This window comes from Photinus pyralis, unplaced genomic scaffold (assembly GCF_008802855.1).
Source record: "Photinus pyralis isolate 1611_PpyrPB1 unplaced genomic scaffold, Ppyr1.3 Ppyr1.4_LG3b, whole genome shotgun sequence".
In the NCBI taxonomy this organism is placed as follows: domain Eukaryota; kingdom Metazoa; phylum Arthropoda; class Insecta; order Coleoptera; family Lampyridae; genus Photinus; species Photinus pyralis.
Genome location: NW_022170510.1, coordinates 13722977 through 13738990, shown reverse-complemented (window position 1 = coordinate 13738990; position 16014 = coordinate 13722977). Strand labels below are relative to the sequence as shown.

The following is a 16014-nucleotide window of genomic DNA, read 5'->3' as shown; positions in this document are numbered from 1 at the left end:
TGCGGTGCACCACAAAAACATTTTGGCTTCATTTTAAAGTACTCCTTTTTCGGAAATCATACAGGTTTTTTTTAAATTGCAGCTGATAATTAAAAGTAACAAAATATACAATCCAAATCAGGCGCGTCGCCTATCATTGTATTTCATCAGTTTCATGCTACGACAAAAAATGATAAATTCATTGTAAAACACTTCAATTAAAACAGAATTTTTAATTTTTTAACAACCTAACATCAACCCCAATTAGAGAAACGTGTTAATAACTTATTAATAGTGCAAGAAACTAAATACAGCACATACTTATAAATTTCCAACGGGCCATTATGACGTACAGGCCAGGTGGCAATCGCCACCCGCCCCCCCGGGCCAGTTCGCCCCTGCTTATCAAAGAGATTACTAGAAATTCAACACTTTGTGGCGGTAGGTATTTGAATCACTGTGTAATTAGGATGCTTTCGAATACCATTACCAAATAATAACTGGTTTTATTTCAGTTTAACCATCCCCTAGAAAAAGCGATGATCGTTTTCGAAGATAATTGACAAATCATTCTTTTATATGAAGGCGAATAGTAAACATTTTTTATTTGAAATTTGTCTCCGGAAATGTCATTATCTAAGATGTGATCGAGCAGTCATCAACCGAGGGTTAAACCCCTGGTTAAACCATTTATTTCCGTAGGGGGTGAAAATAGTTCAGCCAAATTACGGTTTGGACTAGATGGTGTCACTTCACTCAACCAAACCAAGTGTATTCTATATAAAAAAATCCGCTGAATTCGAAAATCATAGACTCCCTGCCTGGAAAGTCCCGGAACATATTGTTATAGACAAAAAACGAAGAAAAAACGGGAAAATGTCTAATTTTTCGAATTTGACTTTAATCATCCCGTTAACTATTGCTCTGGGAGAAAACATAAATAAAAATGAAAATGTTTAGAATCGAATTTTCTATAGGATACTGATAGTGTAGAACGTTCCTTTTCAAATGTTCAATCCCGAATACTAATAATTTGATATTACTAAGTAAAATTCATCCGATCTTTTTGAAAATTCGTATTTGGTCACTTCTTTTGATAACAAAACAATATGACAAACCAAATCACCGTAGGTTTCATAGTCAGCGATTAATTAAATAAACCCCAAAAAAAACGATGCTTTGTCTTTCAAACTGGGTGACTTCCAGAGCGTTGTAAATTTTTTTTATAGATGGCGGAACTCTAAAACAACCCCTTTCAATAATTGTCCCGATGATTCTTGCAAATCGACGGACTGCGGAATTTGTTTAGTTAACTAATAAATGGAATAACCCTCGAATTCTCGAAATATAACAAGAAAGGGAAAACCAGCTCCAAGGTGAAAAGCTGATTCCTCGTCTAGTATTCATCGGATTTGGACGTATTTTTTTTAAAGACAAATCATCGTTTTTTTGGGTTTATTGGGTGATAGGGTTTGTCCTTGGGTTTGTCATATTGTTTTGATATCAAAAGAAATGATCAAATACGGCTTTTCAAAAGGATGGGATGAATTTTACTTAGTAATAAGTAATTGTTAATTTTCGGGATTACTTACTTAAAACAGTATCTAACACTTGAAAATGAACTTTCCGGACCAACTTATAGAAATTTCAATTCTAAACAAATTCATTTTTTCTCTCGGCGATAATTAATAAGGAGATAATTGAAATCAAATGCGAACAAAAAGGACATTTTTGCTTCGTTTTTTGTTTATAACAATATCTTCCGGGAATTTCCGGCCAGGGGGATTATGATTTTCGAATTCGGCGGACTTTTTTGCATAGTGTCCACTTGGTTTCGTTGAGTGAAGTGACAGCATCCAGTTTATACTACTTTTGGAACTAATTTAACTGGAGTAAAAGACTTAAACTGGAACGAGAGGATTCAAAAACTATAATTAATAAGCGCTTTATTCTCTGAGTAAACCATTAATCACCACTAGGTGGTTGAATAGTGGGTTATATCAAATGTACAACCTATATTAGAAAGCTCTACAATCTAACAGTGATTCACTAGGTAAATTTCGTTAAAATACATAGAAATTTCAGAATTCTTCAAAATATAGGCAAGCAAATTTGAAGCGTAGGGATTTCAAGGGTAATTTCTTATATTTCAATTACTAGCTCCCCTAATTAGCAAAAGTCTAAATACCTTTTTCTTTTAGAAAAAATACTGCATCTGTTCATACCATTTTTTATAATGTAATTGACAGACGGACGGACGGCCAGAAGTTCCCTTTTTCAAATACTTCCTCTAAAAGGACATGAGTGTACATTTTCAAACCTATTCCGTTTTTTTAAAATCCTAGAAATCGACCGCTGGAGGTCTTGAAAAAGTCATCATGGCTGCTGCGATTTTTCAAAATTAGCATCACAAAATGTCAACAGCTTCAGTTTCTTAAATTGCAATAACTATTTCTGATTACAGAAATGAATGCAGATTTAAATTTTAGGGCCACTTTTATTATGCCTTTAGTATGCCTATATCAGGTAGTTTTTGAGTTATTGTTTTTGAAATACTCTTATTTTTACAATGTGTATTTCCGACAAAAAAGTAGGGGCTCATTTTTTACCCCAATGCAATACCTCCTTTTATTACTAACGTTCGGGTGGTAAAATTGATTCAATAAGAACGTTGATTGTAACTATAGCAAATGTAATATTTGGATAACTACAGCGGAAAATTTCTACCTTAACCAATCAAACTGTTTTTCAAATTTGATTAAAATGCGCTGAAAAGGAGAGGCTTTTATCTTTTTAAAACTTGCTCTATATGACTAAATTAAACATCTGGCCAACGTTGTACCTGTACCTAACCGGCATTTGAGATAAGGACGCCTGTTCCAAAATTATCCCCACCGATCGACTACAAGTACGTTCTGCGCATCAAGTTATAATTTTTGCTAATTCATATAGGTCGCGTTTTGTGTCGTGTGCCCAAGATGTAATGGTTTTTTGCCCAAAATAACAAAACTTAGGGGTAAGTCTTCATTTAACCATAAACAAATAAACTAACACATCAAATTTAATACACGAAATCAAGAAAGGATGTCCGTGTCTCATGGGGCTAAGTTTTTTTAGATTAGACGACTTTCCTTAAACAAAACTAACCCACAAAATGCAAATGCATTACTACTGAAGAGATTTTTTCATTTAGGCATAGATAGGTTTCGTTACTTTTAGGTTCTTAGGTATTTGGCGTGAGCCCCAATTACCTGCGGCCGTGGTTTTAATTTTATTAACGTTAATACAAGAATCATTTTTACCTATAACCACAAAAACGGTTTGCAAAATTTGATTTTATCAAGTTCAAAACTTTCAATTTATCCTACAAAACCCGCACATACGCGTGATATTGATACAGTCATCCCAAAAATTCAACACCTGTTCCTTATGATTGAATCAGGCGCATGAGTCATACCGCCGTCTTCGGCGCGATAACGCCTTTATCTATCAATTTCGAACGGAATAGTTTTTAGGTTCGCTCAAATACAATATCCTAATTTGCAATATAAAAACGGTTCAATTAACAACTAATTTTTGTTCTTTCATTCTTTGTAAAACGAATATGAATGTCCAATTTGTTTACTTGCATTTGATTTGTTGAAGAATACGTTGAATCGTAAGGTTTTTCCTATAGGTATTTAGAAGTGTTGGGATACAAATTATTCGGAAAAAGTCTAACTTTCTATTCAATGCTTTTACACAGTCTGTACCTTTCTTTGGAAATAATCTTCAAAATTAGTGCTCCTTAGTTAAACATACTAACGCTTATTCGCAAATACCAATCCTAATTTTATCGTGTGAACTTGTAGGTTCCCTTATAGGTTGATCTGGTACAGGCACTACTCCTCCCTCGCAACGTCCTTGATTGCAAAATTAGCAACATTTGTATTTTATTCCCAGTTGTTTGATTTAGTTCAAAATCCGATTTGTATAAAATCTTTACATGAACACGTGTTCATGTCGGTGTAATGATGCAACCTTTCACCTATCATTCTCAAAATGAACATCTGTTTTATGCAAAATTAAATGATGCAAACTCTTTTGTCTTTAGGGCGATAGTGAACTCAAACTGTGGGTACTTTTTTCATTCAAACGTTTTTAGATAAGTCCAGATATACACGTACAAAGAAGAATAATTTTACGCATATTATAACGATATAAACTATTAGGTAATTCAAATTTAGATGCCAATGAAGTAACTACTTTTTTTGGCAAATAATTTTAAAGTTCGTCTATCATCTCCTTTGGTAATCACAAGTTCAATTTCGGTGTATTTAGAAACGGATTGATATACGTATTATTCAAATCTCCTGATTTATAGCAAGTTTACACGTGTCATCCCTTAAATATTACTAATGAAATGTTCACACCAGTCTTTTGGACATGATAATTTGTACCGTCTATTATGTTTAATTTGCAGGAGATGCGTTTTATATGATTTGAAAGTTAGGTACTTCCAAAAGATGGAAAGTATGTGTATAAATTCCCTTGACGACGATTTGGAGATGATTTCCGTAGATTTTACGCCAATTGAAAGAAATTAGAGAAAAGTTGAATTGATTTATTGGCATTTAAGGGCTGTAGATTTAATCACAGCCAAATATTTCATTGGTTCGTGTCTAAATATCCAGCCCCTAAAGAATAGCAGTCAAACTTCAAAATTTTGAACATCTTGAAACCCTTTGATGCTGGGCAAAGGGAAATGTGGTATCAAATGACGTAGATTTTCATGTAGATTTCGAAAATACAATAAAATACAGGGTGTTTTATTTAAAATAAGAAAATTGCCATCCACATCCGGTAGAGCGGAAGTGAATACACGATCATGATGATATTTTCTTTCGATAGATCATGAAAAACTACCTTGGTATACAAATATATAGAATAATAGAAATTCAACCTCTTAGTGGTGGTACGTATTTGAATCACTGTGTAATTATAATACAATTACCAAATAAGAGAACTGGTCTTATTTCAGTTTAACGCCTTCCATCCCCTACAACCCGCGATAATTATTTCAACCCCATATAGTGGTGATTGTTCAACTATTTAAGATTATATCGTTTTCGAAGATAATTTACAAATCATTATTTTTTATGAACGAGAATATTTAACATTTTTTATTTGAAACTTGTATTCGGAAATGTCATTATCTAAGTGTGTCAAGCACTAGGTGGTTGAAATAGTCATTCCTTCCAGTAGAAGATGGAGGGGTTAAACGAAAGTTATATTAAACGTATATTGGGATTAATGTAATAGTTATCCGCTATCACTACTAGGGGGTTGAAAGTTGAATTATTATACAGGGTGGAGGATTTTGGACACGATAAGTTCAAGATATTTTTTCATACGACTTTTAATTATAGAGATAGATTTTTAAGTCGGTGGTGGAGTAATTTTTCCCACCATTTTCTCCTAGAGTAAGTTAAGTATAAATTTTTTATAAGCTTTTTTACAATGGAGAATAAAATTGATTTGATTTGATTTGATAAAGTATAAAATTTCGGTGAATAACATAGAATTTTCAAGTCTTCAAAATATAGGCATGTCACTTTGAAGCACTCATACAGTATACATATTTTTTATTAAAAATTTTACAAAAAAAGGAGTATATGTATCTCAGATTTGTGTAAAAGTTCATGATCTACTCTACAGTCTCTTAATTACAATATTTTTTCGAAAGTGAACTTTTAAAATGTTATGGTTGAAAAACTAAGAAACCAACCAAAATTTCGCGGGTTTTGAGGGTGGTGCAAAGGGTGGGAGGTCGAAAACTTGAATTCTTAACCACTAGTTCTTGGCCATTTACTCCATGCCTTAAAAAAATACAGTATGGGTACCTATTTGATTTAATGCGCTATTCAATTTATGATCATTTCAATTTGTTTTTTTTTCCTAACGTTCATGTTCTATTTCATTTTTCAGTTATTGGTGTTATCGCGTAGTGCAGTGGACGAGTGCAATTGTGCGGTGTTCGATCTTCCTGTGGATAATGGACCTTCGTGGGCAAGACCGATAAAATAAGGCTAAAGGGTAGGTACATTTATACTTTTAATTACAGAATTATCACAATAATTGAATGTAGCACAAATGGAATTATTTTTACAATTAAGTTCGTTAGCAAACTAATATGACCAATTTTCTAAAGTATTTCCCCTAGCCATCAAATATTTGATTAATTTCAAGTCAGGTTTGTTAATCCTGATAAAGGATTAGGACCTCCAAATCTTGACAATTTTTTTGTAATAAATTGATCGAATTTTAAATATAGCTTCGAAATTGCTTCTTTCCACATTGTAACGTAAATTTGTTCTTTGTTCCAGATTCCAGAAGGGCAGCCTTATAAAGGTAGGAATTTTCTATTATGCATGGTTTGTTGTTGCATGTGTTATTATGTGTATTTAGCAAGGGGGGAGTGATTAGTGCATACAGTGACTAAAACGAAGATCAACGACACTTCCTACCTGATCCTGGGACTGTACTAGTGAGTCTCCGCCTTTTATCTTGGTGACGATTGCAATGATTCATTGGGTAGTCTTTTTCGCGGAATTGATAATCGACTGACTTCATATCAAAGTGCAACTATGAGTTCATAGCCTTGCCAGAAATATGAAGTCCATAGATTATTTCGGCGAAATAGACTATGAAAAGGTGTTACCGTTTCCAAGTTGAAAGACGTCGAGCTCATTTACAGATACACCAAGGTCAGGTTCGTGCAAAGGTAGGTAGGTGATTGAATTTTCGCTAATTAATTAATCAATTCATCCAAACAATTGTACTGAAATGATTAATTAATAAACGAACACACTGAAACACGATATTATGATGGCCCCACTAATCTCATTGATGGTCCACAGCTCTCCGTACTACCGATCAGGATTGACCACTACTGCATTCTACAGTTCCTGTGAAGGACAACCTCCTCCTGCAATTCCACTTGAACAATCCCATGGACACGGTGAGTACGCCACTGCTTTTAACATAAACGAATTTGGTATGCTTCAAATAATTTTGTAGCAAAAGATCAAAGAATGTGTGTTTTTATAATTTACTAATCACCCAGATTTACACGAAACGCAGTGTACCTCATTACCTCATTAAATGAAAAGACGTACAGATCAATATAGTAACCAAACAATGTCATTATTATCATGTTTTAAAGGAACCCAGAAAATTCCGATTACTTCCAAAGATATGCTAGAAAAATTTGACGATTTCTTTTTATTTTTTCTGGTGTTATTTGAGCAGATACATAAAAATAAAAAACACTTTCTCATTGCCACTTTTTGAGCTCTACAAGACACCCTTGAGAGATTTTCAATACGGTTTCATCAACTTTAATTTTTTATATAGCCCGTAAAAAAGTGCATACTGTAAAGAATAACATTTTTTATTACGAATACAACAATATTCGGCACACAAAAAAAACAAAAGTGAGAAACTGTTGGTTTCAGCAGGATGGTGCACCCGCGCACAAAGCCCTAATGGTGCAAGAATACCTATCGGCCAAATTCTGGAAAGTGGAAAATGTGTCCGATAGGTATTCTCTCACGATTAGGGCGTTGTGCGCGGGTGCACCATTATGTTGAAACCAACAGTTTCCAACTTTTGTTGTTTTTGTGTGTACCGTATATATTTGTTATAAAAAATGCTACTCAATACAGTATGTACTTTTTTAGGTGATGATGATTTCTCCGAAACAAAACTTGCATTAAAAATCTCTCAACGTTTTCTTATAGAACTCAAAAAGGGGTAATGAGAAAGTGTTTTCTTTTATTTTTCTGTATCTGCTCAAATAAAATCAGAAAAAACAAAAACGAAATCGGAAAATTTCGGTTTTTCCAGCATATCTTCGACAGTAATCGGAATTTTCTGGTTTTCTTTAAAGCATGATAACTGTTTAAATGCGCAACTTTTCCCTTATTTGACGTTTGATTGTATCTCCCATGGTTTCGGAGATCCCTATCCTATGAATTGATAGACATTCTTATCTTGGACACAGTATATATCTACACCCTTTTGTATAGTAAATTGTCTTTTATTTTTGCGGTTACATTATCTACATAGTATTTTTAACTTATACAAGAAAAAGATGTAGGATTAGGTATATTCGTGTTTTTTTTTCAGACCTGGTCACCCGAATCATGCCAACTCGTCGATCACTGCAGAACGTGGCGGTCCCCTAGGCGGTCCCTGTCCAACTCGTTCAAACTTGGGGTAAGTCTTTAAGTAAACTTTAACACTTTATGAAACCTCCATCAATACAATATAACTATTCGTTTACCGAGCTAGAAAATCGGGGCCCTTTGACCAAAGGTCTTTTTATAGTCGATTGACCGGGGTAAAAAAATTAACTCGTTAAAAGCGAACACGTCATTATTTAAAGTATTTCCATTTTTAACAAGCTTATGTAAAAAAAATGCGTTTACATAATTTAAATGATTTTTGATGTTATATTCTAAACCGTAAAGGTAGTTGCACAATTTAAAGTTACTTTCAATAAAATTTATCCTAATCTTGCGATTAATATTAAATCTATACATATCAACCCTTAAAAAAACATATAAATATTATAAATGATATTAAATTTACATACAGGGGGTAATTTAAAAAAAAACGCCGCAAGCATTTTAATTGTGGTTATTTATAGCATTTTTGTAGTAATAGAAACATACTGTTTGCTCACGATTCCACTCGATGCGTATGGAGGAATGTTTCTATGGCAAGCTACAAAATTTCTAAAAATTAGCTTCTTTAATTTTGTGTGTGAAAAATTCCAATCATTGAATTTGGGGAAAAAATTCTATCAAATTCAATTAAAAAAAACATAATCGTGCCATTTAAAATATTCTCAACTATTAGTAGCACTCCTAGTAGTAATTTAACATATTTTAATTACGGTTGTTTTGTAGTAATTAAATATGGAGAGAGAGAGAGAGAGAGAGAGAGAGCATTTATTTCAACCACGAATGTGGTGTAACTGTCACACAATAACAACATAAATAAAAAACACAATAAAGTACAATAAATAATATAACTATATCTATAAAAAAGAAATGTAAATAGGTATATATATTAAAATTTATTTATATATATATATATTTTTTTTTTTTAAATATGACTAGCATTTTTGATATTCGTAAAGAAATCATCCAGTGTGTATAGCACCATTGTTTGAAAAATTTTTCTAATTTGGTTTTTAAAAGGAGCCAACATTGTAATACATTTGACATGTGCCGGAAGGACATTATAAAATCTCACCCCCATCTGTAGGTAGGACGAGTTATGCACCTTACTTTTTGATCTCATTATAGAAAAGTTATTTTTCGTTCTCGTATTATATGAGTGGTTATCACAATTTAATGAAAATAATTTTTTGTTTTTGAACACGAAACATAAACATTCAAGCACATATAATGAATAGACGGTTGCAATCTGAAAGTTTTTAAAATACGGTTTGCAGGATTCCCGTTTCTGTAGCGAAAACATTACCCTGATTGCTCTTTTTTGAACCTTAAATATGCTAGCAATTCTATAACTAGTAGCATTTCCCCATAATGAGATACCGTATCGCACCTTACTTTCAAATATTGAATAGTAGATTTGCAAAAGGGTTTTATGGTCACATAAATTTTTACAACGGGACAATGCGAAAATCGATGAATGTAATTTTGCTCTCAGATGGTCAATGTGATCTTTCCAACTAAGTTCTGTGTCTATAATAACTCCTAAGAAGGTACAGGATTGACACCTTTCTAATTGAACTGACTGGTAACGCAGTGGAGCGATATCCAAACCCATATTTTTCTTATAAAGAAGAATTTTTGTTTTTTCCAAATTGAGCAAAAGTTTATTTGCATTAAACCAATTAATAAGAGTTGATAACGCACGTTTTAAATTAATTTCTAACTCTTCTTCAACACAAGCCACACTCACACTAGTGTCATCTGCATATGTGGTGATATCACATGAAGATGGATCGAAGCAGTTAAATAGGTCATTAATAAAGATTATAAATAATATAGGACCAAGGATAGATCCTTGGGGTACACCATACTTGATTGGTTTTAATTCGGATGCAACTTCAATAATTTGTCCCGAGGAAGCAATTTGCTCAACTGCAACATATTGTGACCTATCACTAATAAAGGATCTCAATAAATTTAGCGTCACGCCTCTAATGCCATATGAGTATAGCTTGTCCAGTAACAAGTCATGATCAACCAGATCGAAAGCCTTCGACAAATCACAACTTATCGATGCTACAACCTTGCCATTATTATGCGCAGTGCGTATGTAGTGTAACATACTTTGTAAAGCTGTGGTAGTTGATTTATTTACTCTATAGCCATGTTGTGAACTATTAAACAATTTATGGGTTTCCAAAAAGGCAATTAATCTAACTTTTATGAGAGATTCTAGTATTTTCGATACGGAATTTAAGATCGAAATTGGTCTATAATTTTGTGGTTCTGATTTAGATTTTGATTTGTGAAGTGGGTTAATTTTTGCAATTTTACCATGGCTTGGAAAAGTCCCAGAAGAGAAAGAAAGGTTAATTAAGTAAATCAAAGGTTGATATATTTCATCAAACACTTCTTTATATATTTTTATAGGAATACCATCGTGACCGCAAGCTAACGTATTATTTAAATTATTTACAATATTGAACAATTCAGTTTTTGTGACAGGCAGCAAATAGAAAGAATTTGGTGATGATGGGATAACTTTTGTAGTTTCGTATGTTGGAGGTATGTTTTTTCTACATTCATGCGCAACGGAAGCAAAATAGTCATTGAAAATATTAGCAACGTGTTCAGAATTAGTAATAACCTTGCCATTTTGGTTTAAAGAAATAGATGTAGTTTTTTTGTTTGTTTATTTAGGTTTTTATTTATAATTTGCCACGTGGATTTTATTTTGTTTCTCGAATTCATTATAATTCTTTTAGTTTGCATTTTTTTTGCTTGTGCAATAACTTTTTTAAATATTTTATTGTAGCGCTTGAAGTGATCAGTGAAATTTGATTGAGGATTATTTCGCATATTTATGTAAAGCTTCCGCTTTACCTTACTAGAAGTTCGGATTCCTTTTGTCACCCAATTCCGGGTTTTCTTTCCAAGGTAATGTTTCCTTAAGGGAAAACAATTAAAAAATATAGGTTGAATAATTTTAAAGAAATGACTGGTGAACTGATCTACGTTGTGTATGGTGTATAAACGGCTCCAGTCAATCCTTTGTAGGTGGTGTTTAAATGAATTTAAATTAGTTTGATTGATAACACGTGTCCACAAGTATAGACTAGGTTTTATTCTATTAGTTTTCATAATGAATATTTGGGCGTTTTGATCCGAGAAATCTACAGAAAAATTGAAGGTGCGGTAAAAAGTACTTGGAAGGTTAGTAATAATATTGTCGATGGTTTTTGTTGCATCAAATTCAGACAAAAACTGTAGGCGCTACAGCTTTCTGCGTTTTTGAAATTACAACCTGCATATCAAGTTTTCACCAAAGTCACTAAGAAGATATTGTTGACTAAGAAGTATTCAAAATCCCCTCATTTTTTTGAAGAAAAATTTCAAATATATTTACTCTTTTCTTTGCACGTAGTGCGTATGGTCAAGTTCTATACAATAGTATGTTGAGCACTAAAAAAGCAAATATTCTCATGAAAATTTAATTATGCCGTTTATTTATTGACAATTGACTAACATTAAATTTATACCGGTCTTAAAATGGATTAATTTATAACAGTAATCATTATTTATCGCCTACAATTTATAACATAACAAAAGCGCATCGAATTTGAAACTGACTGAAATGCTATTCTCAAACCCGAATGCTTCTGAATGTTGTCGAACATTCTAGAACAAAATACGTCATACTTCTCGGAAAGATTACGTCCGATACGCCTTCATTCTTTACCTCCGACGAATAATCTGTTATGGCGCCTCGATGTCCATCGAGTTTTATGGAATATTTGCTACACTTCTTCTCTATTAAAACTATTCCGTCTCGGAACACGCAATGACGGTTATAGCGGAGACAGTCCCAGGTCCCTCTTGTTCTATGACGCGAACGTGGTGACGGTACTTGCACGACGATTTAATTAAAATAAAAAATAAATAAATAAATCAAATCAAAATTTTAAAAAAATGTTGTGTAATTATCAGTCACCACCTTTCATGGAAATGAACGTATTAACTAAGGCTGTTATGTAACGGAGCTTGACATGTACAGGTACACTCGAAGGCGAAGAATATACACAATATAACATATTTTGGCTAGGCACAACCTGTCTCATTAGATTAGAATAATACACAAATAAACAAAATTACCCCTAAGTATAACATTAACTGGATTGATAACTCATAACTCAATTTCGATTTGCGTTTTTGGGGTTTAAATTTGGTATAAATCAGCTCACATCAGCCCCTAAATATGGTCAATAAATTGAATAGCCCGTTTTCAATGATCTTAGTCGTTTTTTGCCATTTTCGTCACTTTCGGGTGCCTTGCAGTTGTACTTAAAACATTTGTCTATCATGTAAAAGTTATCAAAACGCGAAATAAAATACATATAACTCTCGCCAGGAAAGATTGCCGGTCACAGAACACTTGATCACGATCTACAATCTCTGTTTTTCGTAAGGTGCTAGCGACTTCCGGGATAGTATCGTGTCAATGTTGAACGAAAAGACTTTTTGTTCAACATTAACACGATCCTATTCCAGAAGTCGCTCACATCTTAATAAAAACAAAGATTGTAAATCGACACAAGGTGTGCTGTGACCGGCAATCTTTCCTGGCGAGAGTTATACACTACACGCCACCCTCAAGAACGTCATTATATTAAAATCCTCACTCAATATATACATTTCAACATATTTTTCTTTTCAGTAGTCGGTGTTATCGTCTTCCCAAGTGCGATTTTTGCTGCGATTGATAGTACTTTCCAGGCGAGACGGAATTGATAAGGCTAACGGGTAAGTTTTACTTTTTTAGGGCATAGCATTCTTAATCAGGGTTGACAAAACGAAAAACTCATTTAATTTGTGTCAAAAACCCACCCAACGACTTATACAAAAACCCAACACAAAAACCCATACAAAAGCCCAAAGAATTTGAGACACAAAATGAGACAAAATCGAGATAATTTTTATATAGTATTTAGTAACAAAATATAATGAAGTTTACTTGGAAACAGACAGGTACTGATAGATCAGTCTTACATTCTTATTCCTAAGCTTCAAGAACATTTTACATTAAAATATAAAATACGAAACGGCTTTTTCATTAGAAACAAAAACAAAATAAAATATATTTCACTTGGAAACAGACAGGTACTGATAGATCAGTCCATATATTCTTATTCCTAGTTTCAAAAAAAATTTACATTAAATATAAAATACAAAACGGCTTATTCATTAGGAACAAAAACCTAAAACAACTTTTTCTCTTTTTTAAAGTGGCTCATTTTTATTATTTTTATAAGCTTTTCTACTTTATCGGGCAGTCTAAGTTCAAAATTAACGTTATTTTTCTATAATTTGAGGTTAGAGTTCCGGAAATTCGACAAATACCCTAAAATTACCCAAATAGCCAAGAAAAGCACAAAAACCCAACACAAATACCCAAAACTCCACCCAAAGCATACAAAAACCCAGATTTTTGCCAACCCTGTACTTAGTGGTACAACGAAAACGAATCAGATCGAATAACCTGTAAGAAAATAGCCTTTGGCAAAAACGCGAAAAAACAGGTCGATTTTGGTTGGAAGGGATCTTTTATTTAAACATTTACACCTCTGGCATCAACCCCTTAAACAGGGTTACCTCCTTTTCAATAATGTTACATTGAGGGTTGGGTGAGTGTCGAGTAATTAGAAAGGGCTCTTAATTTCCTATACGCCTATGGTATACTTTTCAAACTCGAGCGAATGTTTTGTTCGTATAACCGTATTTATTCACCTACAAGCTTAAATATCCATTTGAATTATGTAGTCATTTGCAATTTTGTATCCTTCAAAGGACTCACTCAAATTTAAAAACTAAACCACGACCCAACATTCAATTTGAAATTAATCAAGGGGTAGCTACACTGCTTAGGGGGTTGAAGCTAGGGATGGATGTGAATTTTTAAATAAAAGTAAAAATCGATCTGTTTTTGCGTTTTTTCCTTACAAGTTTCGTTTTCGTTGTGCCACCCTGGTATAGATACGTACTAACACAGTAATTAAGTCACAAGAAACCATATTTACTGATCGCCTCTTCAGCTAAAAAATTAGTTCCCTATTTCCAAACTGGAATTGCTAGCCTGTTTTTAGTATACGTAAGACAATTTCCTCTGACACTACCCGTAAAAGATTTTATTAATTTGCCAATGTTGCATACATTATGTTTTTTATTTATATTTATCCTTTGTTCTAGAATCCAGAAGGGCAGCCTTATAAAGGTAGGATTTTTCTTTTTTTGTGTAATGTCCATGTAGTGGGGGAAAAGTGAAAAGTGAATAGTGACTCAAAAGAAGATCAACTATTTTCAGCTTATCTTTCAGAAGTAAGTGAGTTTTGACAATCTTCTACGCCCATTGATCTTGGTGACGTAAGATTGCCTGCAATGGTACTTCGAATACTCTCTTTTGCGATAGTGATGAGTTCATTTCTCTTGAATGAGTATGGCCATGAATTCATAGCCATGCCAGTTTTGTGAAGTAAACAGATTTGCTGTGCAAACGAGACTATCAAGAACTAATGCAGCCGTCGTTTCCGTTCTTAAGATAAATGTCTTGGGGGATTGTTAAACCTCATTAAAGGAAGGTAAGTGATTTAGTTTTCAGGGCAACGATGCCCTACTTATTCTATTCTATCTAAATGATCTGCTTGCAAATATGAAATGATTCTTTTCTGATCTAAACGACTATTTACCACGATACTGATTCGTGCTCTGAGCTGTACATTTAGTTTCTCTACTACTCATAAGCGTAAATTACAAAAGTCCGCGAATACAAAACCGTCTCGACAAAAGCGCCATAGTGATTTAGTGCTGGAGTTTAGTGACTTAGTGACTTAGAGGGAAGTTTGGCACCCTCAAACGGTAAGTGAATCTTCGGAGGTTCAGTGGGACCACTTGAGCGACCTTCGGTTGCCCAACGCCCCACCTCCATTTTCTTTAGAATAACTTTGTTAGTGTCGCAATTTTTAATTTCTCTTTTACTCCCTCATACCTGTACTATGTGCATCCTTGCCAAGTGCCGAACCAACTTCCTATACTTCACCCATCCTGAAAGTGGACTGCTTGACCAAGACAAGCAGGGGTGGTGGTGGGCCCCTTCCTTCCTTCCTATCCTTATTGGACACCAGCAGGAAGACAAAGCAATCCATGGAGCAGACCAGAAAGAAGCAAATGCGGCGAGTCGATTTCGTTCAAGTAGAAAGCGTGAAATCGTGACCATTTCGAACTGGACAGTCGCGACGCGGAATACTCCAAAAGACTTTGAGATTGGCAGCAAGGAAACCTTTAGACTGATAAGTACACTTCTTATCCTTGGTAATCCTGGATCCTAATCGAACAAGATTTCAGACAAGGCAGTTGGTCGAGTAGGAACCTTTACCTGATCCATCGATTTGGGGTTTCGCCATAGAGGAATCTGCGTCGAGTTGTACTGGGACACTTGCTGGGGAACCTGTGAAAGCATACGCAATGAAGAAGTAAGTACGAAGTATATACTGCCTACTTAATATTTGATTATTTTGCATTTATGTAAAAGGGAAAAAAATATTAAAATATTGCTGTGTTTCTTCATTCGCGCGCAAAAAAATAAATGCTGTGCCTCACGTTGGAGGTGCAAAAATTATTTCTGTGTGCAATGGCATAAGTTCGTTACACAATTCGAATAACACTTACCTACCTACACAACAAATTAAACCTTGTAACAAACCCCATCTTCCAATAAACTTTATCTTTAAGAACTAACGAGAAATTGAATCTAGAT

The 16014-nt window shown here is 33.8% G+C and overlaps 1 long non-coding RNA gene across 2 annotated transcripts; it reads left to right on the top strand.

Moving 5' to 3' along the window:
• The first annotated feature begins 5944 nt into the window (after positions 1–5944).
• Positions 5945–15733, top strand: LOC116166358. 2 transcript variants are annotated; one of them, XR_004144319.1, is made up of 6 exons: positions 5945–6054; positions 6345–6979; positions 8149–8238; positions 12925–13007; positions 14451–15551; positions 15603–15733. It is a non-coding gene; the product is annotated as an uncharacterized LOC116166358 (long non-coding RNA). The 2 variants fall into 2 exon arrangements; XR_004144318.1 differs by having other exon boundaries at positions 12922–13007.
• Positions 15734–16014: the final 281 nt, after the last annotated feature.